Genomic DNA, 23904 nt, shown 5'->3' on the forward strand with positions numbered 1-23904 from the left:
ATATAATTATTGTGTTCACTTTTAATAAAAAAAGGATTTTCTAAAATGGATTTTCTACAATGGATTTAAGAAACTTTACTTTATCTTCTCATTCCTGTGAAAATATTTAGGGGACGATTTGTCTGTTTGAGTTTATAGCACTCATTAAATTATCAAAAGATGTTGTAATTTTTTTTCTTTTTTCTTATTTTTAGTTTATTGATATTAATACTTTCATTGGTCTGATAAAACATTTATATTATGGATCTATTTTTTTTCTCAGAATATATATCATTACTGATATGTTTCCAGTTACTTTTTAAAGGACATGATAGCAGATGATCAGATGTTCTGAGACACTGTAATTGCCCGTTCTGATTTCACTTGAAAGTTTTTCTGAAGTCTAGTTCTTAGAAATCTCTTTTAAAAGGTAAAAGATCAAATTGATTTTCTATATATTTTAAGATGCCATCATTCAATTGCTGTCCATCTACAACTGTTCGGTGTATACTTCTGTGTGGTATTCATGGTGCTGACTCACCAGTTCTTTCTAGAGAACAGATAACAAAAGGTTTATTCACCTGAAGGTTACATTTCTGGTACGTTTTTCCTGTTCTTGGACACATATCTTAGGCAAAAACATTTTTTTCATTGAATAGGAAACCTTCTTGGTCTCACTTCTATTCATGACACATGGGCTGGAAAAGTATAGTTAAGAGCCAGAGAGTTTCAGAGATGTTTACTTTGGTCAATGTGGCGTTGTCACTCAGGTACGTGCTAACTGGGAGCCCCAGACAAGCTTGTTTCTGTCACTTTGAGGTGATCATGTCATCATTGGTTGAGATATTACAGGTGTGTACTCAGTTACTAAATTTTTCCTAATGAAGTTCTCAAGGGATATGCCATCAGCTGATACTTGTTGATATGTTCTATTTGCAAACACATTTTATTTTGATAATATATTAATATTAAAATAAAAATCAAGATTACCAGGAATCTTGGTTCCAGAGTGTCTGCTGCAAATAGGGTAACATCTTTTTATAGTGTTTCCTTATTTCCTTTTACTGACCATTCTAAAATCCTCAAAAAACTGCAGACTTGTTTCTTTTTATCCTAACTCAGAGGTTCACAAATTATGTCCCGTAAAGCAAATCCAGCCCTTTGCCGGTTTTGGAAATCAGGTTTTGTTAGAATGGAATCATGCTCATTTGTCTATAGCTGTTAACTCTCTGTAGTGCCAAGGTGATTCATTGCAAAAGAGACTTTATGGCCTATAAGGCCCCAAATATTAACTCTTTGGCCATTTCAGAAAACAATTCTGCTGACCTTGTTCTAGCTAGTGAAAATACTTAGGAGCTAGTTTCTCATTTACGTAGTTGATATGATTGCTGTGGTTTTTCAGAAGTCATTCGGTTTTTAATTTAAATATTGCCTCCTTAATTCATCCATTTGTACTTAAGTCTTTGTCCAGTGATTACTATCAGTAAAGCTTAAGAAGAAAAATAAGTATAATGGTATTCCATTTAATTTATATTTTAAGATATTCGAGTCAATAGAGATTATATTTAAGATTGATAAATGTAACTTTGATTATCATATACTTAATACAAAAATAAGTTGCTCAATAAATTTAAAAAGTAGAATTTGTTTACATGGTTATAGTGCTCTGGATACTAAATTATACTTTCTATGTTTCTAATCTTTCTATCTTTACCTAGAACTCTGGAGAATTTATCCTACAAAAGCAGAAGTTGTTTAGAAAAACCATTAATAGTTTTTTAAGTATTGTATTCATTATCTTACAGTAAAATATTGTTTTTCCATAATATGTATTTCCGCAATTATGGTGATTAATGGGAAAATACTATTTAATTCACCCATAACATTTTTAAAATAAAAATAATCTTTACAGAAAGGTCATTCTGGATAATTGATAGTTTTGTATACAAATTAGTATGTGGTTAAGACTTTGTTAATGTCTATCATTGTCTTTTAATTAATATGAATTTGATCCAGGTTTATTAATGTAATAGAAACAAAATATTTCTAGCCTCAGAATGTGTTTTAGTATCATAATGGGATATGAGATTATTTCTAGTTTTTCTCAAGTATTTATGTTTTCATTATACAGAACCTGATACTAAAGCATTTTGTTAAAGAGAGACTTTAATGAACTGGATATAGTTACTGAAAACAGTGCTACAATGATTAAGATATTATTTGGAAAATCCAAGTAATAATTTTTCCAGTTATAACTATTTTCCTTGATGTTATTCTTTTAGAAAACTTGAAACATTTTTAAAGTGACACTCCAGGCCTTTCACATTACATGTTTCTTACAATAATTAATTTTAGTTGAACTATAACTTTATTTATTTTTCTCCCTTCCAAAATATGTTATCAAAGTGCACCTTTTTTGCCTGAATATCATCACGTCACCCAGCACCAACTCCAATATAGTGAAAATAAGATAAATTGCCATATACATTAAGAATTTTATTTGGAAATCTAATTTGTAGTGCAGAGTTTGCAACTCATTATAAGATTTATGTTTTCTATTCATAGAAAAAAAATCAAATGATATAGAGTAAATAAATATGATTGTATCTTGTTTTTATTTCATAATTAAAATTGGGACCTAATTCTCAAATAAACAATTATTCATGTTGGTTTTGTTGTTATATTAATGCAATATCTAAAGGAAAGCCAGATTATTATGATACTATTACTTATTTTATATAGGGCTGTGTTACGTTTGAATTGTAAAAGTGGAGGATTATGACATCTGGGTGATAAATAGGGGCTATGTACAGGCTATATTCAACTCTCAAGACTCAGAACCACCCTATGGTTACTTCTTCAGTTCTTAAGTAGTAAATGGAATAGACATTATCAGCAATAGGCATAATTCCCACATTGGCACTCCATGCACCAAGGGCTATTGTTCTGGAAAGGACTGAGTGGAAGCATAGTATTGCTATAGCAATATCACTTCCCTGAAGGAATTGTAGAAATGACGTGAGGTGGAAATGATTTTGACCACTATTTCCACTTACCAGGCATGATTAGCCTGTGAAAAAGTAAGTATATCTTGGAGAACACCTGTGGATGGTTGCAAACTTATGAGGTGATTCCACTGTTGTTGAAATACCAAAAATAACATATTAAAGGGAGCAAACAGTACAACTGCAGGTAGCTGCTGTACAGTTATCGATCTGACAGTTGTTTACCCTCCTCTATACTTATTTATAAAGATTACCAGAAGAAATTTCCTTTTACTTAGCAGGGTCGGCAGTATACTGGAGAGGTTTCTCCTCTCCTGCTCTCTATTATAAAGCAGTCTGAAGAGATCTTAATTGTCTTGATAACCCACAACATCATACTATTCCAATATACTGATTATATCATGATGATCAGATCTTATGAAGAGGAAGTGGCAAGTATCATAGATACCTTAATAAAGTAGGAAAAGGACCCTGTGTTCAGAGTCCTGACACCTCACCTAAGTTTTGGGGAGCTTATTTGTCTAGAGCTATACTTGCCAAAGTAAACTTGAAAAGTTACATACATTATATCATCTACTATTAAGCTTCAGGTTTAATACTGAAGGGCCTCTGAATATTGAAGATAATACATGTCATTGTTGAAGTGTTGGTATAACCCATTTGTCTAGTAACCCATAAGACTGCCAGAGCAACAGATCCAGGTCATACTCTAAGCTGCTCTGCTACTTGCACCTTGGAGCCTTTAAGACCCAATAATATTCCTAGAGTCTGTGGCAAGTAGAGATGCTTTATATAGCATTTGGAAAGCCCCAGTTAGATAATAATGTTACCTATTCCTAGGGATTTGGAGAAAATTTATGCACTCATTTGTTTTTCCATAACATGTATTTCTGATATTATGACAATTAGTGGGAAAATACAATTTAATTCACCCATAACATTTACATTTGTAAATTGAGGAAGACCGGTAACTCTTGTGATTTCAAATTATGTTGCTCCCTTGACGTGTCAATTGTATAACTTTCTAGAATTTTAATTTCAAAGTAAGTTCTGCAGACCAGTAGCATTGGCAGTACCTGGGAGCTTGGGAGAAAATACACACACGAATGCCTGTCTTAGACTTGATGAATCAGATTCAACATTTTAACAAGATCACCAGGCATCTTGGTGTTATTGTTTAATGGGTATAGAGTTTCAGTTTGGGATTATCAAAAAGTTCTAGAAATGGATTCTAGTGATGGCTACACACAATGTAATGTACTTAATGTCACAAATCTGTACATTAAAAAAGGTTAAAGTGGTAAATTTTATGATATGTATATTTTACCACAATAAAATGAATTCAGTCTTTTCTTTGCAATCTATATTAATATTAAGATTTTGTTTATTTATTTGTCAGAGAGAAAGAGATCAAGGGAGAGCACAAGCAGGGGGAGTGGCAGGCAGAGGGAGAAGCAGGTTCCCTGCCGAGCAAGGAGCCTGATGCGGGACTTGATCCCAGGACTCTGCGATCATGACCTGAGCCGAAGGCAGACGCTTAACCGACTGAGCCACCCAGGTGCCCTATATTAATATTTTTATATTTATGAAGGAAATAAGAGGTTCTAGCACTAAGATGAAAAGGCCAAAATGGAAAACTATTGACTAGTTTCTGCACTTAATGAATCCTTTTTAAACTTATCATGATGAGAACTGAATAATGTACAGAATTGCTGAATCACTTTGTTGTACACCTAAAACTAATATAACACTGTATATTAATTATACTGGAATTTAAAAAATTGATAATAGTCTTCTCTGATATAATCTCTTCTTTTTTTGGATAAGCTTATAATTGAAAGCCAAATGTATATGAATTACAAACAATTTGAACAAGTTATACCCCAAGTGATATAATTAATTATACATTTACTTATAAAAACAATAACGTGAAATTTCTAACCCTATTGTTATGAAACTGTTAAACTGTTTTCAATGTGGAGGGAGAAGGAGAGAGAAAATCTTACGCAGGCTCCACACCCAGCACAGAGCCCATGTGGGGCTCAATATCACGACCCTGACATCATGACCTGAGCCAAAATCAAGAGTTGGGCACTTAACTGAATGAACCACTCCAGTGCCCTGAAAAAGTTGGTCTTAAGTATACTGTCATATTGTAACATAATAAAGAATATATTAAAGGATTTCTATGCCATTAATATTTGAGTTGTTTAATCATATTTGAAGCAATCATTACCCTCTTTTGATTTATGAGACTCAAATTCCATAATAAATTTTTATTTACAATTTAATTTTATTTATAATTTTTATGCCAGGTTTGTTTCACAGTGAAATGGTGCCATTCTTTATTTAGCATTTATTGTACCCAGGCACTGTGCTAGGCACTTACATTATCTTCTTTGAGTTATATTGATAGTAATTGGATAATAATTATTATACATAGTAATTGGAAGATCTGGGTTTTAGTCTTTGTTATCTGACTGCTCTTTCTATTATAACATGCTGCCTTCCATTCAGTGCCTACTGTATATCAGGCGGAGTCAAAGTAGAGTTTCAGTAAGTGCTCACCAAAGCTTTTCAAGGTTTCTAGTAAGGGATGTGTTTTCTCCTTTTAACATCAAAAATTCTAATTATCTGTTTTGTTCCTGCTTGTGCTGTTTATTTTCTAACCATTCGCTCACCATACATGGGAGTAATCTTATTGAAAATCATAATAATAGATACCATTAAGATACTTTGGAAAAAGACAATTTCTAAAAAATGTAACTTGAGGTATAAGGATTACTGATTGTTTTAAAATCTTACATAAATTGGGGTAGAGATGCCAAGGATACACAGATCATGTGAAATAAGTATAATAACTTGTTTCATAAATTTTATCTAAAATATTATGTCTTTGTGTTTTTTTCATTCTTGGAAGTTATTCTTTTCTATGGTTTCATAGACTAGGTTTCATGCACGGTAATGCTTGAATTTTTTTTTTCTTTTATTGGTTCTCATGTGGGAACAAAATTACTAGAACAGTTTTAGAAATAGAATGCTTTTATTTTATGTATATTATATCTAGATGTTTATGAGGAAAATATAGGAAAGTAAAATTTTAGAATGGTGTTACATCTTTTTATTCCAGTTGTTTGAAGTAGTCTTTCTAAGGCTTAGCTAGGTAAGCCGCATTTTTCATACTTGCTTAGAACAAACACATTTATAGGGCATCCTGAACCCCCATGGTCTATGACATAGAGTACTATAGCATAGGCTTGGAAATGAGCTTTGTTTTGATAAATGAACTTGTCACATGCAGATAAGAAGGTATACTTGAAATCTGTCACACCTAAGAATCTATTAACACTTTGTTTTCCTTGTATTTAGAGGTTTTTTAGTTATGATATATTATCATTAATTATGATTCCATTAATTTTAAATTTATGGCATTTTAAATAAAGAAGGATTTGCGTTTTTCTCCATCTATCCTTCCTTCCTTCCTTTTTTTTTCTTTTCTTCCTTTCCTTTCATCTTACTTTTCCCCTCTCTCTTCCTTCCTCCCTTTCTCTTTCTTCTTTCCCTCCTTTCCTTTTTCATAAGTAGTACACGTTGTTTCTTAAATGTTTCAAGTACTTTTATAATTACCAAGAGTAGATTGCTTACATGCCAATTTTATATTCTAATAAAATACATTTTATCAACCTTTTAAAAATTAAATGAAAAAATTAAATGTAACAAATATGTAGGTGGTCAAGATTAAATTATTCTTATCCTAAAAATACAAAACAGGTATCCTATAACATTCTATTATTTAATTTTTAGTAAATGAAAATTATTTATAAATTGCTTCTTCCTATCACAGCTGAGATTTTCCTGGATTATAAAATATTGTACTTTTAACTCTTCAATCATAACAGTAATTGCAATTCCTGTTAATATAAATTTTATCAGAATTTTTAATGCTGAAGCAGTTTAGCATTACATTTTACTACTCAGTAAACAATTTCAAGCATTTAAATAAGGTCATAAAAATAGTGTCTAAATTTTCTTTAACTAGAGCCACATCAGGAACAGTAGTGGTACTTTGGATCAGATTTTGAACTTAAATTTTTATTCCGTCTGATAACCTTTTTCCATTGTTTGGGAGAAAACACCATAAAAAATTATTTCTCAAGCTTCCTCCATACTGTTGTCCTTGCTTTGGCTTTCAGCCATCAGAACATTACAAGAAAGTCCTCTGGGGATGTGCCGTAGTAGCTATTGTGTGGCTTCTACTCAACACTTTGGTTGAGAAACACTGGCTGGCTTATTGCTTTAAAAAAATTGGAGGTATTGTTGAATCATTATATTGTACACCTGAAACTAATACAACATTGTATGTTGACTACGCTGCAATTAAGATGATAAAGTTTAAAATAAAGAAAAAAATGAAGGTAGATTTTTTAAAGGTGATTAATGTAAATGTAAATCAGTATTAGACTGTTTCTTTTCTCTAATTATCAGTTTCTTTTTTTTTTTTAAAGATTTTATTTATTTGAGAGAGAAAGAGCACAAGTGGGGGGAGAGGCAGAGGGAGAGGGAGAAGCAGACTCCCCACTGAGCAGGGAGCCCAGCGGGGTGGAGGTGGGGGGGCTTGATCCAAGGACCCCAACCTGAGCCAAAGGCAGACGCTTAACCAACTGAGCCACCCATGCCCCCCTCTAATTATGAATTTCTTGAAAGTAGCTTGTCTCTTTGAGTTCATTGAATTACTTTCCTTTCCATGCATTGATCTTTTGTTATATGCCAAGTACTGTTTTAAGTACCTATATCATTTCCGCATTAAATAATCATACCATGTGTGAGAAAATTTAGTGCAGTAGTTTTGCAGATGAAGATACTGAGGATAATGCAATTCTTGTACTTATCTGAGGTCTCAAAGCAGATGCTAAAGATAGTATCTGAGTCTAAGACTAACCTAACGCCTCTCTTCTCAGCCTCTGTTATGTTTTGACAATGATATATGAAAAGCAAGCTTAGTTTTAATATATTTAATTAAATTCATTGTTTTCCTTCATTTTTGGTAATATTATATTAGTAGATACCTGTAACCATACATACACACAGATACACACACACACACATACACATACATACATATATACACATACACGTATATGTATAAATTATTCTGAAATGTTGAATAATAAAAGAAAAAAACTCAGGTAACTTTATTTAAAGTGCAGACTACTGCTTGCTAGTGATTATTGTAGAGAATTAAATTATAATTTATTCGGCTTGAATTATCCTGATAATGACAGAGTTGCTGAAAGACAGTGTTGCATTTCCGAAAGCTCACAAGAAAATAGGATATATTGCCATGCAATTTGTCTTATTTCACATCACTGGCTAATCATAAGCAAACAGCAATTTATCTATTAAATTCTTTTACTTGGCCAGAATCTCGTAACTGCACCTTTTCTCTTGTGAGATTTTTTAATCAAGATTATATGCTTTTAGAAATTGTATAGCAAGAGTCCGGAACATTCAATCAATTGCATTTTCAGGATTGTACATATGTTTGAAAAAATTATTCAGCTGAACTATGGAATGATTTATTCTTTATATATTTAATAACAATAGCAATGATAGGAGCCAACACCTATGGAGGGCTTTCTATGTTCCCATATCTTTTCCTTAAAAGACTCATGTAAATAAAAATTGATTAGCTCAACCTTACTAGTTAAGTACTCTTAACAGAGAAGTTAATGAGTAAACTAAAGTCTCATAGATAAAAATGAGAGTTCTCTATCCACACTGAGTATGTTCCTAAAAGTTAAAACTTCCCACTATTTTCATGATATTATTTGTTTCATTTATTTCACTCATCCCCTTAATGTATAAATATTATGTGCCAGACTCTAGAAAACTTGGTAGTAAGGACATAGCAATGAACAAAATGGGGGGAAAAAAATCTCTGCTTTTATGAATTTAATATTTCAAGAGTGGAAATAGACACTTAAAAAAACAAATGTATAGTATGTCATATGGTGGTAAATGCTATGGAGAAAGCAGTGTTAGTAAATAATATAGAAAAATAACTTGAAAGTTGTATTTTTGAAAGTTGTGTTTTTGAAAGTTGTATGGTGGTAAATGCTATGGAGAAAGCAGTGTTAGTAAAAAATATAGAAAAATACACTTGAAAGTTGTGTTTTTGAGATCAGGAAAGGTAATGAGGTGCTCTCTAACAAAGTGACATGGAGCAGAGAACTGAAGGAGGTGGGGAGAGGTGGGTTTTGTCTATGTGTGTCAAAAAAAGCTTAAGATCTACTCTCTTAGCAAATTTCCATTTTATAACACATAATTATTAACTGTAGTCGCTGTGCTGTACATTAGATTTCCAGAACTTATTCATCTTATAACTGAAAATTTATACCATTTGACCAACATCTCCTGATTTTCCTCCCCAACCCCTGGCACTGGCAAATGCCATTCTATTCTCTGTTTCTATGAGTTTGACTTTTTAGATTGAACATATGAGATCGCACACTATTTGTGTTTCTGTGCCTGTCTTATTTCACTTAGCATAATGTCCTCCAAGTGGTTCAACCATGTTGTCACAAATGGCTGGATTTCCTTCTTCTTTAGGGCTGAATAATATTCCATTGTGTGTGTGTGTGTACAAAGTTTTCTCATACACTCAACCATAAATGGGCACTTATGATACACTTATGTATCTTGTCGATTGTGGATAATGCTTCATTGAACATGGAAGTACAGATATCTTTTAAAGATACCACTTTCATTTCCTTTAGATATATACCCAGAAGTCAAATTTCTCAACTGTATAGTGGTTCTATTTTTAATTTTTTGAGTAACCTCCATACTATTTCCATAATGACTGTACCAATTTTACATTCCCACCACAGTGTACCAAGGTTTCCATTTCTCCACATCATCACCACTTGTTATCTTTTGTACTTTTGATAATAGCCATTCTAGCAGATGTGAGGTGATATCTTTTTCTGGTTTTGATTTACATTTCCCTGACTGGTGATGCTGACTGCACATATACCTTGCAAATATTTCCCCCTCTTGTGTAGATTGCGTTTTCACTTGTTGATCGTTTTCCTGGCTTTTCAGAAGCATTTTAGTTTTATGTAGTCCTGTTTATTTTTGATCATTTTGTCTGTGTTTTTGATGCTATATTGAAGAAATAATTGAAAAGGTCAGTATCAAGGAACTCTTTCCCTATGTTTTCTTCTAGGTGTTTTATGGTTTCGGGTCTTAGGTTTAAGCCTTTAATCCATTTTCAGTTGATATTTGTGTATAGTGTAAGGGTCCAGTTTCATTATTTTGCATGTGTATATCCAGTTTTCCAAACACCATTTATTGAAGGGTCTGCATTTTCCCCGTTGTGTATTCTTGTCACTTTTTTTGAAGATTAGTTGATCATATGTGCATAGGTTTATTTCTGGGCTCTCTATTCTGTTCCATTTGTCTATGTGTCTGTTTTTATGCCAGAGCCATACTGTTTTGAGTTATATAGCTTTATAATATAGTTTGAATGAGGACGTCTAATGCCTCACTTTGTTGCTCTTTTTTAAGATGAAATTGGTTAATTGGAGTCTTTTGTGGTTCCATACAAATTTTGGGGTTGTTTTTTTTTTTTTCTCTTTCTGTGAAAATGCCATTGAAATTTTGATAGGGATCACATTGAACTTGTAGATTGCTTTGGGTAGTATGGACATTTTAATGGTATTAGCTCTTCCAATTCACGAGCATGGGATGTCCTTCCATTAATTTGTGTCTTCTTCAATTTCTTTAGTTAGTGTTTTAGTTTTCAGTGTTCAGATCTTTCAGTCCTTTGGTTAAATTTATCCCTAAGTATTTTATTAATTTTGATGCTGATTTGATTGTTATTGTCTTCTTTTCTTTTTTAGATAGTTTGTTGTTAGTATATAAAAATGACTTTACTAGTGCCATCTGCTCCTGGGCTTTTCATTTGGAGATGTTTAATTACTGATTCAGTCTCCTTACGTGTTACTGATATGTGCAGATTTACTATTTCTTTATGATTTAGTCTGGTAATGTTGTATATTCCTAGGAATTTACCCATTTCTCCTGGGTTAGCCAATTCATTGGAGTATAATTGTCCATAGTAGTATTTTATGATCCTTTGTGTTTATATTTCCTCTTTTATTTATAATGTTATATATTTGAGTCTTCTAAATTTTTTTTCTTAGATAGTCTAGCTGAGGGTTTGCTACCTTTTTTTCTTATCTCTGTGTCATTTGTTTCTCCTCCAATAGTTGTTATTTCCTACATTTTTCTAATTTTGGGTTCAGTTTGTTCTCTTTTTTAGTTCTTGAGGTTTAAATTGTTTATTTGAGACCTCTTTTTTAATGTAGGCATTTATCACTATAAACTTCCTTCTTAGCACCACTTTTGCTGCATCCTATGAGTTTTCATATGCTGTGTTTTCAATTTCATTTATCTCACAGTATTTTTTATTTCCCTTTTGATTTCATCATGAATGCATATGTTGTTCAGGAGTGTGTTGTTTAATTTCCACTTACTGCTAATTTTCCAGTTTTCCTGCTGTTATTGATTTCTAGTTTCATACCACTGTTGTCAGAAAAAAAAATAGTTGGTATGATTTCAATCTTCTTAAATTTGTTAGGACTTGTTTTATAGCCTGGTATATGATCTATCCAATAGAATGGTCCACATGTACTTAAAAAGAATGTGTATTCTACTGCAATCTTCTGTTTATGTCTGCTAGAACCATGTAGTCTACAATACAGTTCAAGTCCAACATTTCCTGGTTGATTTTCTGTCTGGGTGATGTATCCATTGTTGAAAGTGGGGTATTAAAGTTCCCTGCTATTACTGTGTAGTTGTCTACATCTCCCTTCAGATCTGATTGTATTTGCTTAGTATATTTGGGTGTGCCAATGTTGGGTGCATATATATTTATGATTGCTATACTTTCTTGATGAATTGACCCTTTTATCACTATATAATGACTTCCTTTGTCTCTTGTTATAGTGTTTGAGTTAAAGTCTATTTTGTGTGATCTAAATATAGGCACCTCTGCTCTCCTTTGTTTTCCATTTGCATGGAATATCTGTTTCCTTTCCTTCACTTACTGTTTGTGTGTGGCTTTTAAACTGAAGTGTATGCACCATATAGTTGCAGAATAGTATGCAGCATACAGTTGGATCTTGTCTTCATATCTGCTCAGTCACTTTATGTCTTGACTGGAGAATTTAATTCATTTACAATTAAAACAATTGTTGGCAGGTTAGGATCCCATTTTCTTAATTGTTATCAGGTTGTTTTATAGTTCCTGTCTAATTCTCTTGCTGTCTTCCTTTGCGATTTGATAATTTTCTGTAGTGATATGCTTTGTTTCCTTTCTTTATGTATATTGTGTATCTATTATAGGTTTTTGCTTTGTGGTTACCATGAAGCTTACATAAGATGTCTTATAGTTATACCAATTTATTTTAAGCTAATAACAACTTAACTTCAATTGCATACCAAAATTCTACACATTTACTACCCACCCCACATTTTATGTTTCTGATGTCATAATTCACATTTTTTAATATTGTATATCCATTAACAAATTGTTTTAACTATAGATATTTTTGATACTTTTGTTTTTAAGCTTTATACTAGAATTAATAGTGATTTATATAACACATTTGCATTATTAAAGTATTCTAAATTTCACTATGTATTTGTTTTTATCAGTTTTATACTTTCATATGTTTTCATGTTACTAATTACCACTCTGTAAGTTTAGCTTGGGAAAGACCTTTTACTATTATTGTAAGGCAAGTCTAGTAGAGATGAACTTCTTCAGCTTTTGTTTGGAAAAGTCTTAATCTCTCCTTCATATCTATAGGACAGATTTGTTAGTTAAAGTATTCTTTGTTGGCAGGTTTTCTTTTCTTCTTTCCCCCAACAGTTTGAGTGTCTCATACTACTCTCTCCTGGCCTGCAAGGTTTTTGCTGAGAATGCCAGTCGTAGTCTTATGGGTATTTCCTTGTATGTGATGAGTTGCTTTTCTCATGCTGCTTTCAAATTGTCTATTTTTCTCTAATTTTTAACATTTGATTATAATGTGTCTCAGTGATGTCCTCTTTGGATTGAACCTGTTTGGAGACTTTTGAGATTTATGCACCTGCTTGTCCATATTCAGTGGGTTTAAGTGAAAAAAAAATGCAGACAACACATTTTTTATTTCTTTTATTATTATTTTTTATAATAATTTTTATTATGTTATGTTAGTCACCATACAGTATATCCTTAGTTTTTGATGTAGTGTTCCATGATTCAATATTTGCGTATAACACCCAGTGCACCATGCAATATGTGCCCTCCTTAATACCCATCACTGGCCTACCCCAGTCCCCCACCCCTCTCCCCTCTGAAGCCTTCAGTTTGTTTCCCAGAGTCCATAGTCTCTCATGGTTCATTCCCCCTTCTGTTCCCCCCCTTTATTCTTCCCTTCCTTCTCCTACCGATCTTCCTGCTATTTCTTATGTTCCATAAATGAGTGAAACCATATGGTAATTGTCTTTCTCTGCTTGACTTATTTCACTTAGCATAATCTCCTCCAGTCCAGTCCATGTTGCTGCAAATGTTGTGCAATGATTCTTTCTGATGGCTGAGTAATATTCCATTGTATATGTGGACCACATCTTCTTAATCCAGTCATCTGTTGAAGGGCATCTCGGCTCCTTCCACGATTTAGCTATTGTGGACAATGCTGCTATGAACATTGGGGTGCATATGGCCCTTCTCTTCACTACGTCTGTATCTTTGGGGTAAATACCCAGTAGTGCAATTGCTGGATCATAGGGTAGCTGGATCACTACATCTGTATCTTTGGGGTAAATACCCAGTAGTGCAATTGCTGGATCGTAATTTTTAACTTTTTAAGGGACCTCCACACTATTTTCCAAAGTGGCTGTACCAACTTGCATTCCCACCAACAGTGTAAGAGGGATCCCCTTTCTCCACATCCTCTCCAACATTTGTTGTTTCTTGCCTCGTCAATTTTTGCCATTCTAACTGGTGTAAGGTGGTATCTCAGTGTGGTTTTGATTTGAATTTCCGTGATGGCTAATGATTTCGAACATTTTTTCATGGCAGACAACACGTTTTTTAAACAACTTTATCAAGATATATTTTCCATATCATAAGATAGATGATATCTTGAGTTTGGAGTTTAGATGTAAATGGGAGCACAGAATTGGAGAAGTAGCTGGAATAGAACATAAGATAGAGGGAGGTTTTTAAAATTCATTTATATTTATAATCGGAGATATTTTAGTTTGTATATATGTGGATGGGAATGATCCGAGTCACATATGTATCCATAAAGAGAAAAAAATGCCAGTTCAGTATGACCTAGAAAGTATAGTATACAGTCAGAAATTGAGATGTTAGCCTTATGTAGGAGTAAAAACAGTGTATCCTTTATAACAAGAAAGAAAAGTAGCCCATGTAGGTAGAGATACAGGTGGACCTGGTGGTGGAGCTTCCATAAAGTCTCTAATGATCAGTTCCATTTTCTCAGGGAATTCCAAGTTGAGCCATCAACCAAAAGTTTAAGTTTGTCTGGGTGGGGGTGTGAGAGGTCTCTGGAAATTTACTGGAATGGCAAAGATATGAACTCGTACCTAGGAGAAGGAACTGAATAAGAAAATGATTGTTAGGCAGCGCTAAGGACCCATCTGGTTAGAGGTCATAAATTTAAGATAAGGCTCATCAGCACAGTTGGGCATTTTCTTCAATCATAATTGGAGGTAAAGATAGAGGTTCAGAGTAGGAACTGAACTGAATTTAAGCAGGTGCTAATCCAGATTTGGTTTTGTCCAAGTTGTGCTAGAGAGTGGGGAGGAACACAGAAACTGAGTATGTCTCTTAAGGGGTAATTATCATGATATACCATGGAATATAAACTGAGTGAGAGGGGATAGAGATCCTGAAACAGAAGAAAAACAATAAAAAGCTTGAAGCTTAGAGCTCAATAATGTAGAGGGACTGATGTGGTAAAATGATTTTATACAGGTGTTTCATATATGGTGCAAAGGGCACTTGTTGGCTATAGTTCAACCTCAGAAAATATGCCTTCAAGTTACCTAGACAATTTCTTTCTTTTTTTTTTAACTGTACATGAATCAATTGATTCTAGTGATTGCTATTAAATAATAATGTTTGCCTGCAGCATAAATCCTACTTCTATGTGATTTTTAATGCATGGGGCTCCTTAGGTTGTATGTAAGGAATCAGTAGTTTTTATATCTTGCAAAAGTAAGCATACTTTTGAAAACAGTAGGGTAACATGGAACCTATTGTAATTATTTGCAATAGTGTTGAGTAACACATTCAAAATTTATGCAGCAGAAACTTTTAGCTTGAATGAATTAAAGCTTTGGATTTGAAAACCTGTCTGTTTCTTAATATAATCAGATATGTGAGTCTTTATAAACTTTCTTTGCTTTCAAAGGCAAACATAACTAATAATTCTGTAAAGGTCTTGAATAGTTCCAACATCTGTTCTTAGTTTACTATAAAAACCATGTCTCTGATCTCATGTGTTGAACTACTGTATGTTTGCCACTGTCTATTTCCTGTGAAAAAATACATCGAACAATAATAGCTTTTGTTCCTAACGTTCCAACCACTAAAACAGCTGAACAAATAATATCCATGCTTTCATTTGGAATAATTTATTCCATGGTACATGTTTATGCAGAGTCATTTGGCTTATTGGATGTTTCATCATTTAAAAATCAAATCTCAGAATTTTAGACTACTGAAAACTCCAGTCTAATAGTTTCCTCATGCTTATAGTAATTCTCTTAACAGCATTTCCTTCCTAATTCATCATCTTATTTTGTGTATAGTTTGGTATATATGAGTAGAAGTGGTTAAAAATCCCCTTTATTAACAAAGTTAGTGAAAGTTTCCATCCAAGGCCAGACATTTTGCAAATAACATTAAAAGATTAAATAATTTGGCATTTAAACCATAAAAAATAACTCTCATTGCTCTTTTGTTACCTAAAGAAATAATAACTATAGATTTGTACTGATATAAATTTTAATACATTTGTCTTAGCTCAACACACTCCAGATGACTTAATGGTGGGCTGAGCAACAGAGAGCAAGCCTAACTTCTATTCCACAAAGTATCTTATTACATAAACTTTACAACCCCAGACATGGAGTAAGTCATGCACTGATTAAATAAGACAAATAAAAACACTGTTTAAAAGGAAGGAAAGTAAGTTACTTAAAAATCAGTTCTAAATCATTTGCTGTGGCAACAGTTTGGAATTTTTTTTAACATACAAAACTCTTCTGTTTCTAAAAGTTTAAGAATTATAGTTTAGAACTTGGTCACCAAAACATCCTATTGAAAACCAAAACCTGCAGTCAGTCATTCAGCTACCTAGTTGATCCAATGTATAGTAACAGATTATCTAGAAATCTCAGGACACCTTAGGTTTTCAATTTACATTCAGAACTTCCAACCTGAATAAAGTGACATTAACTGTCAGTTTTAAGGTTTGAGTTTGGAATACCAGCATTTGAGAGGTTAACATTTCATCAGAATTCAGTGGCTTTAAGGAATAACCACTTTCTTGGTGGTAGTATGTCCTAATTCAGGAAACAATGGAATTATGACTATTAGTTTGCTAGGATGGCTGTAATGAAGTCCCACAAATCTGAGTGGATCAGAACAAAAGAAATGTATAGCCCTACAGTCCTGGAGGCAAGAAGTCCAAAACAGACTGTCAGCTAGGCCATGGTCCCTCTGGAGGTTCAATGGAAGAGTCTGTTCCAAGGCCTCATTCCTAGCTTCTGGTAGTCATTTGGCTTGTGGCAGCTTAATTCCAGTCTTCCCATGGTGTTCTCCTTGTGTGTATGTCTCTCACTGTGTCCAAAATTTCCCCTTTTTATAAAAACACCAGTCATATTAGATTTGGGTTCACCCTTGATGACCTCATTTTAACTTGATTACCTCTGTAAAGACTATCTGCAAGTAAGATCATATTATGAGGAACTAGGAGTTAGAACTTTAGCCTATCTTTGGGGGGGGAGACACAGTTTAATGCATAACAATGGCTTTTTATTTTGGCAGCCAGTTTTGTCATAGGTATGACAGAGATATTCTATGCAACTCAGTTGTTTCCTCAACAATGTGACACTCTTAAATTTTTTTTGCTGTATATTTATGATTCATAAAGTTTTAATAGTCTAATCATTGTAGCTTACAACCAGAGACAAAAATATTGCCCACAATTATAATATGTCTTAAAGAAATAATTTAGTAACTATTTTACAAATCCAGATTCAGCTTTGGAGCTCTCACTGGATACCTTACTTTTCCTCACCGTTGAGGTGTAGATAGAATGTTTCCTTCAATGTAACCATGAATCTGCGTTTGAATCAAGCCTCCCTCCTTAGAGTGAGCATAGCTGCAATTACTTATGTCCGCATAACATCAAAAATTCTCATAGCTCCATACAGACAATTTCTGGTGTCTTCAATCTTAGTACGCAATTAATTTTATTTTCTCTATGACTTGTCAGAAGATTTAAATAAGAAAGGACCTCAAATATTCAACACAGTTGAATAATATTATCATGTCTTCTTTTCACTGTTTTCTCTACAATCAAAAGTTGATTTTATATACATCTTACTAACTCATCGCAAGGTAATCTTTTACAGCAAGGGGAACTAATTTAATTGAATATATAGTCAATACTACTATGTTTACTTGTTACCAATTTCTTTGAAATCCTTGTAATTCTTAATTCAGGCATAGCTTCCTGATAAATAAAATAAATTCTCTTTTCATGTTCCTTTTCAAAAACAAATCTTTGGGGAAAAAAAAGCCGAAAGGGTCTAAGTAGTATTTAAAATCTTAAGTCTCTTGTAAGATAGTTTTAATATTTATAGAGCTGGGTAGTTGCAAGAATCTAAAAGATATTCTGACTTTGTGTGAAAGTCTGACATTGTATGAAAGCTCCCCAAAGTACAAATACTAGTGGAATACACTGCATGATACATTTTCTGAACTAGAATAATGATAACTAGCACTTATTTTGTACAAATCCTGTGCCAGCTTGTGCTACGTGCTTTCCATTTTCTTTTAATTATTATCAATTAACGTGTAGAAAAATTTTAACCCTAATTTTACAGATGAAAAAGCATGGGTCTACACTGATTGAATATCTTTTGAAGGAATACTAAATAAGAAATGGGGAGAACAGATTTTGAGGTTAGGTCTGCTGACCCTAACCAATTCATATGCTGTCTCAAAAATACGACTTTCCAACAGTTGGACCTACTTAGTACTATAAGATTCTGCCTCAGGCTCTATTCCTATAGTTCCAGAGTCACTAGAAATGCACACAACACAAAACAGAATAGAATAACGCTCTCTCTATATATATATTTATATACACGTGCGCGTGCGGACACACACACACACATATATATATAGCTATATATAATATATATTATATATAATAAAGGCACTTGCCACCTGCTGGGATTGTCAGAATGCTTTATATATGAGAATGAAATTTAAGAAATTTTGCTAATGTATTGTATTCTATTCACTTTCCTCTTTCATCCTATTAATTTCAATTTTATTCTAGTATAGACTATCTTATTTTTATAAATTCTAGTCACAACTCATTACCTCTATTTCAAAAATCACTATGAGTAAAAAGTTTGAAAATCATGCAATTAAGTGATATTCTCCTCTGGGTGTCTTTGATTTAGTGACACACGTGTACACACACACATAAACACATAATTTGTACTTTTGGATTGGGAACACGGATGCTCACCTGGTAATCTACTGGCCTATAATGCATATATATTTGCTATTGTGTCTCTTTTCTGCATCCTAGCTCATCACGGTACAGGATAATGAGGTTGGAATCATTCCCCTGGTGTGTAAGCTCCCTTGTGTAGGAATTGGAAATTCTAAGATCTACCTAGGATCCTCAGAAACATATGGTAGGGGAACTGAATTCAGTTTCTCCAATTTCCTGTCTTCTCCGTAGTTCATTTATTCATATAAGAAATATTCATTGAACATTTAATACATGCAAAGTGCTGTGGTAGACACTGGATGACATCAATAAATCAGTGCAGACATGAGCTATGCCCTTGCTGAGATTATAATCTAGATTTATAATAATTCATACATAATCACACAAAAACATAATGCAGCTTTTTATGACACACTTGAGAAAGATTCTGCTTTCAAAATCCTTCTTCCCTCCCCGCCCCTCCTTCCCCTTTAAATATTGGGAATGAAACAATATCTAGTAGGTAAATCTAGAAAAGTTACCAAAAGTATCTCTCTGGGGGAAAGATTTTCCCCTCCCCTGACTACCTCATATATAAATACAATTACGCTGTCTTTAGGAGGAAAAAAAAGAAGGAAGGAAGGAAGAAAGGAAGGGAGGGAGGAAGGAAGGAAGGAAGGAAGGAAGGAAGGAAGGAAGGAAGGAAGGAAAGAAGGGAGGGAGGGTAAACTTCTGTCTCAATTCCTGTAATCAATTTCCAGATACGGTTTTGGAATACAGGCCACCTGAATTTGAGGATTTCCTGCAAAGCAGTTTTGCAAAGCATAATAGCAGTGACCAAATTTTCAGCAAATTCTATTTATTTGATACATTAATTTTGTCATAAAAGCTAGACATCTGCACCTTTACTTTTCCTGAGGCAGGTAGAGCAATGTAGATTCACAGGACAAAACAGATTTGCTACTCTTGTTCTTTTCTTGAACTGATTATCCCTATTAAAATAGATTCTCCTTAAGTTTCAGTCAGCCTTCCAGTCAGTGATGGTTTTCTTGAACAGTATTGTCAGGAAACTCTGACTTTGATTTAGATTTTGAGCTTTAGTGTCAGGTTGAGTAAGGAGTTGATTAAATTATTTCATTTCATTTCTAAGGCACCATTTTTAAATGTCAAATCATTGTTAGATGCTAGACCTTTCATTGTATTTTAAAAGTGTATTTCAGCTTACTTTTAAAGAAAAGAATACTCCCTAAAATATTGGATCGATAGGGCCTAAATGACAGACATTTATGCAGTTGCATCCAGTTCTCTGAAAATGAGACCTACATTACAGCTTTGGCTTGAAATCTTCCAACCTTTCTATGTAGTTCCTAGTCTACTTTTCAGTAAGTGGCATGAAGAGATCTCTAGGGAGTCTGATTTCCAGTGGTAACATCCTCAGAATGCATCCCCATATGGTGAACAATGCATTTGGTCTTAGAGACATAGACATTTTGTAAAAGTTAAAAGTTAGGCAAACAATCACATTTAATACATTGTTTCCTATAGAACACCTTGCCCGAATTTAAATATATTTTAATGTAAATTTCATGTTACGTTAATGTATTCCTAGTTAAGCAAGAATTCAGTTACATGATTTCTTCTCTTTTTTTCATCAAATGTCTTTCAAATGATAGATCACAACAATGTAAGGGTGAAAACAAGATGCTTGATTAAACACTCGTGTAGGAATTATATAGAAGCACCAACAGAAATTGAACTATGCATAACAACAGCATGTAATATTAAACCATGTTTCAGTTCTCCTTCACTTAGTATTAATCTTGTGTGAACATAGTCTAGAGTAAGGTTTTGGGGCTAAAAGTTTGGGCTTCGGGGTAATCGGACTATTCTCTCACATTAGTTGCATGCCCTTGTGAACTATTCTCCATTTATGGAAGCCAACATTTCCCCATTTATAAAATATAAGTAATATTGTAAGAATTAAAATGGCACTAAATCACATAACTTAGAGTGCCTTGTAGTGCCTGGTAATCAACAAATAATAGTTCCTTTTCACATTTCCCTAGACTGTTCATAACTTCTCACTTTAATCCAAATGTGGAAGAGCTGGAAAAGGATTATTAGCAGTACTAATTATCACTGACCTTCTTCAAAGTTCTGTGGATCGTGAGAACAGACCTTTTGCCCCCCAGTTTTCTTTGCTTGTGCTTTACCCAGAAGGCTCCAGAAATCTAATAGGTCTCTTATTCCTGGAGCCACCTGTGTGTCCCCAATGCCAGCGCTACCCAGTGCCCTCCAGGAATGATGTATTGCTTGAAGTTGTATTTTAGCGAGTTCTCATTTTTTCTGACTGCCCTGCTTCCTTTGGCTTCAGCGTGCTATCCAGATCTTATTAAGCATTCTTCTATCATCAATTTTCTTCATAAATCTAGCTCAGTGGACCTATTTTATATCAAGTAATGTTTAAACACTAGTGGACTGATTGTGTTATAGGATTCATTAATCTTGCCAGGTTGATATTAATAAATGCCTCTAGGGTATTAGTTTTTGTTTGGTAGGTTCTTTTTTTTTCTTTTTTCTTGAAAGAGTTAGCATCAGTCTGGATTTGGATATCTACAGAGTCTCTAGCCCGAGTATCCAGTGGTGATGAAGGAAAAAAATTGGACCCTAAATATTTGGTTCATTGGATTCAGTGTTGGAAGTGCTTAAAAAATCTGAATGGCATTCCTGGTAGGTCAAACAGTTAATTAGCACGAGAATTGGTTGGAGCTATTTTTAGAAATTGTTAATTTGACACAGAGAAGAAGAAATCATTGACCCTGCATCTGTTTTCAACATCCACGTTACTTGCTTGTCTTCTTGATTGCCTTCATGCAATGTGCCCATTCAGATCTCCTGCTGAGATTGCAAAATTTGCTTACCATATTTGCTCCTTTACTATTTAAAAAAATGTCAAATTGCAGAGAGTTTTATTATTTGTTCTTTTTGATAATTATGCTGTGGATCACGATAACCTCCATGTATGTAGCTATATTGTTTAAGGCAAAATAAACTGGTTTACAATTATAGACATGAATGAAATATTTTAAATTGTGGAAATATTCATGAACTAAAACCCAACAATCTAATTTCTGAAATTTTTATTTCAGAGAAACACTAAAAAATTAATAAGTATTCTACTCAAAAATATATTGCAACATTATTTTTCTACTGGTGCTAAGTTGAAACCAACCAAGATGATGCATGCATATAAGCAAAAAGTGGAGAAAATCATAAAAAAAATTTAAAAAGTTGATTTTCCTGTGTGGTTATAGTTGCCTTTTTTGTTGTTGTTGTTCTCTATTATATGTGATATTACCCAAATTCTTTTTTAAGCTTGTCTAGCTATATCTATATGAGAGAGAAGGAGGGAAAGAGAGAGTATATGCATGTGTGTATGCTCCACATCATTTTTCCTGGAAACCATACTCATTTCCCAAATAAATTCAAGAATGCCATTATTTATACATATGGTAACTAAAATTCAGTTCTAAAAATAAGACCTGATATTTAAATGTTTATCTTCGTGAAGTTTTATTTTAAAATACCAGACATCTCTGAAAATAGTGAAGGTTATAACTGACCAAAATGATTAAGCAAGTTTAAATTTATTCCCATGATAGAATTCAGCAAATATATTCTCAGAGTAATGGAATACACTTGACTCTCCTCAAGACTGATTGCATCTTCATCATGTGCCTCAGCAATATAAACATAGGGACCGTATGATATAAAATGTCCAAGCATTCCGCAACAACAAGGTCAGTGTTATGTAACATTTTTATAAAATCTTAAATTGTCATCACAGTATGAATACATATGAAAGTTGAATAGAAAGGTAAAAATTGCTAATAGAATGAAGTTTTGTCCTTTTACCAGCAGATCATTACCATCAAAGATAGTAAGCTAGTAGTAGCAACTTTCATAAAAATAACTAATTTTATTTTCATTGACTGCTGTTTCAAAATAAGCCTTACTAAGATCCTGTGCAATTACAGTTCGTGCCACATTTGACCATATGCTTTTTGGAAACAATTGGCAAATTGAGAAATTGAACACAAGGTTTTGTATTTTTACTGCTTAGTCGAACAATTTTTATCATTCTTTAAATTTAGTTATAAATAAATCCAACTCCATATTTCTACTATTGAGATTTTTATGAAATAAATGTCATTTGAGTAAAATTAAAAGAAAAATACACAACCTAGCACTTATTGGGTATTTGCTGTTTATGAACTTTAATGAGACGTTATCTGCAACATTAATTATTTTAATACTGAGAGCTTCTTTATAAAATATATTTTTGTAACATAGTATCACTGAATGAGTTTCAGTATCTATTTTTCCTTTTGTACAAAGGAAAAGCATAATTTGCACAGAGACCAGATTCTACACAAAGTGCAAAGTCCCCCCTTAGTTTCAGAGCATATATATTGAGGTGAAATTATATCTGGATTAGTATTAAGAAGAGATGACAGAAGTCCATAAATTGGCAACAGTCACACCTCCTCTGAAAGATTTTTGAGGCATGGTTTGACAATTAGAGCAAAATTAGAAAGGAAAATTGCACTCAGTTAAGCCTACCCAGGAAGTCTTTAACAAACTCTGAGAGCCAAAATTTTGAAAGTTGTTCTAAGATGTCCTATTCTTATCAATTTAACGGATAAATCAGTACATGGCCTAAATTATTAAGAACTTGGATATTTGCTGATTGCTTTATATACATTATTTCAGTTAGCCTTCTCAATAATCATGTGGATGGTGACTAAAAGCCCAATTGACACACGAGGAAACTGAAGCTTTGAGGCAGTCAGTATATACCATACTCAAGACCACTCCCTTAATAATGATGCACCAGGACTGGATTCCAATTATACCTGACTCCAGAACCGGTGCTTTGTATGCTTCTTTTGCTATGCAGAGGAAGAATATGTATGTAGGAGTCTGGATGAGCAAAATAGCCTAACAATAGAATAATTCAAAAATTGTATATCAATATTTTAAAAACATGCTATTGTAACCTATGAATAATAAATGGCCTCTCATGAAGGCATGGCATGCAT

At 33.3% G+C, this 23904-nt stretch overlaps 1 long non-coding RNA gene across 3 annotated transcripts in view; it reads left to right on the forward strand.

Moving 5' to 3' along the window:
* LOC123000848 (uncharacterized) overlaps nucleotides 1–23904 on the forward strand; it is a 273953-nt gene that overhangs the window by 113012 nt on the left and 137037 nt on the right. For all 3 annotated transcript variants that reach the window (XR_006409192.3, XR_008957722.1, XR_008957721.1), the window contains exon 4: nucleotides 4384–4542. This is a non-coding gene — a long non-coding RNA (uncharacterized LOC123000848). The remainder of the gene's footprint in view (nucleotides 1–4383; nucleotides 4543–23904) is intronic.

The sequence above is a fragment of the Ursus arctos genome, unplaced genomic scaffold, assembly GCF_023065955.2.
Source record: "Ursus arctos isolate Adak ecotype North America unplaced genomic scaffold, UrsArc2.0 scaffold_6, whole genome shotgun sequence".
In the NCBI taxonomy this organism is placed as follows: domain Eukaryota; kingdom Metazoa; phylum Chordata; class Mammalia; order Carnivora; family Ursidae; genus Ursus; species Ursus arctos.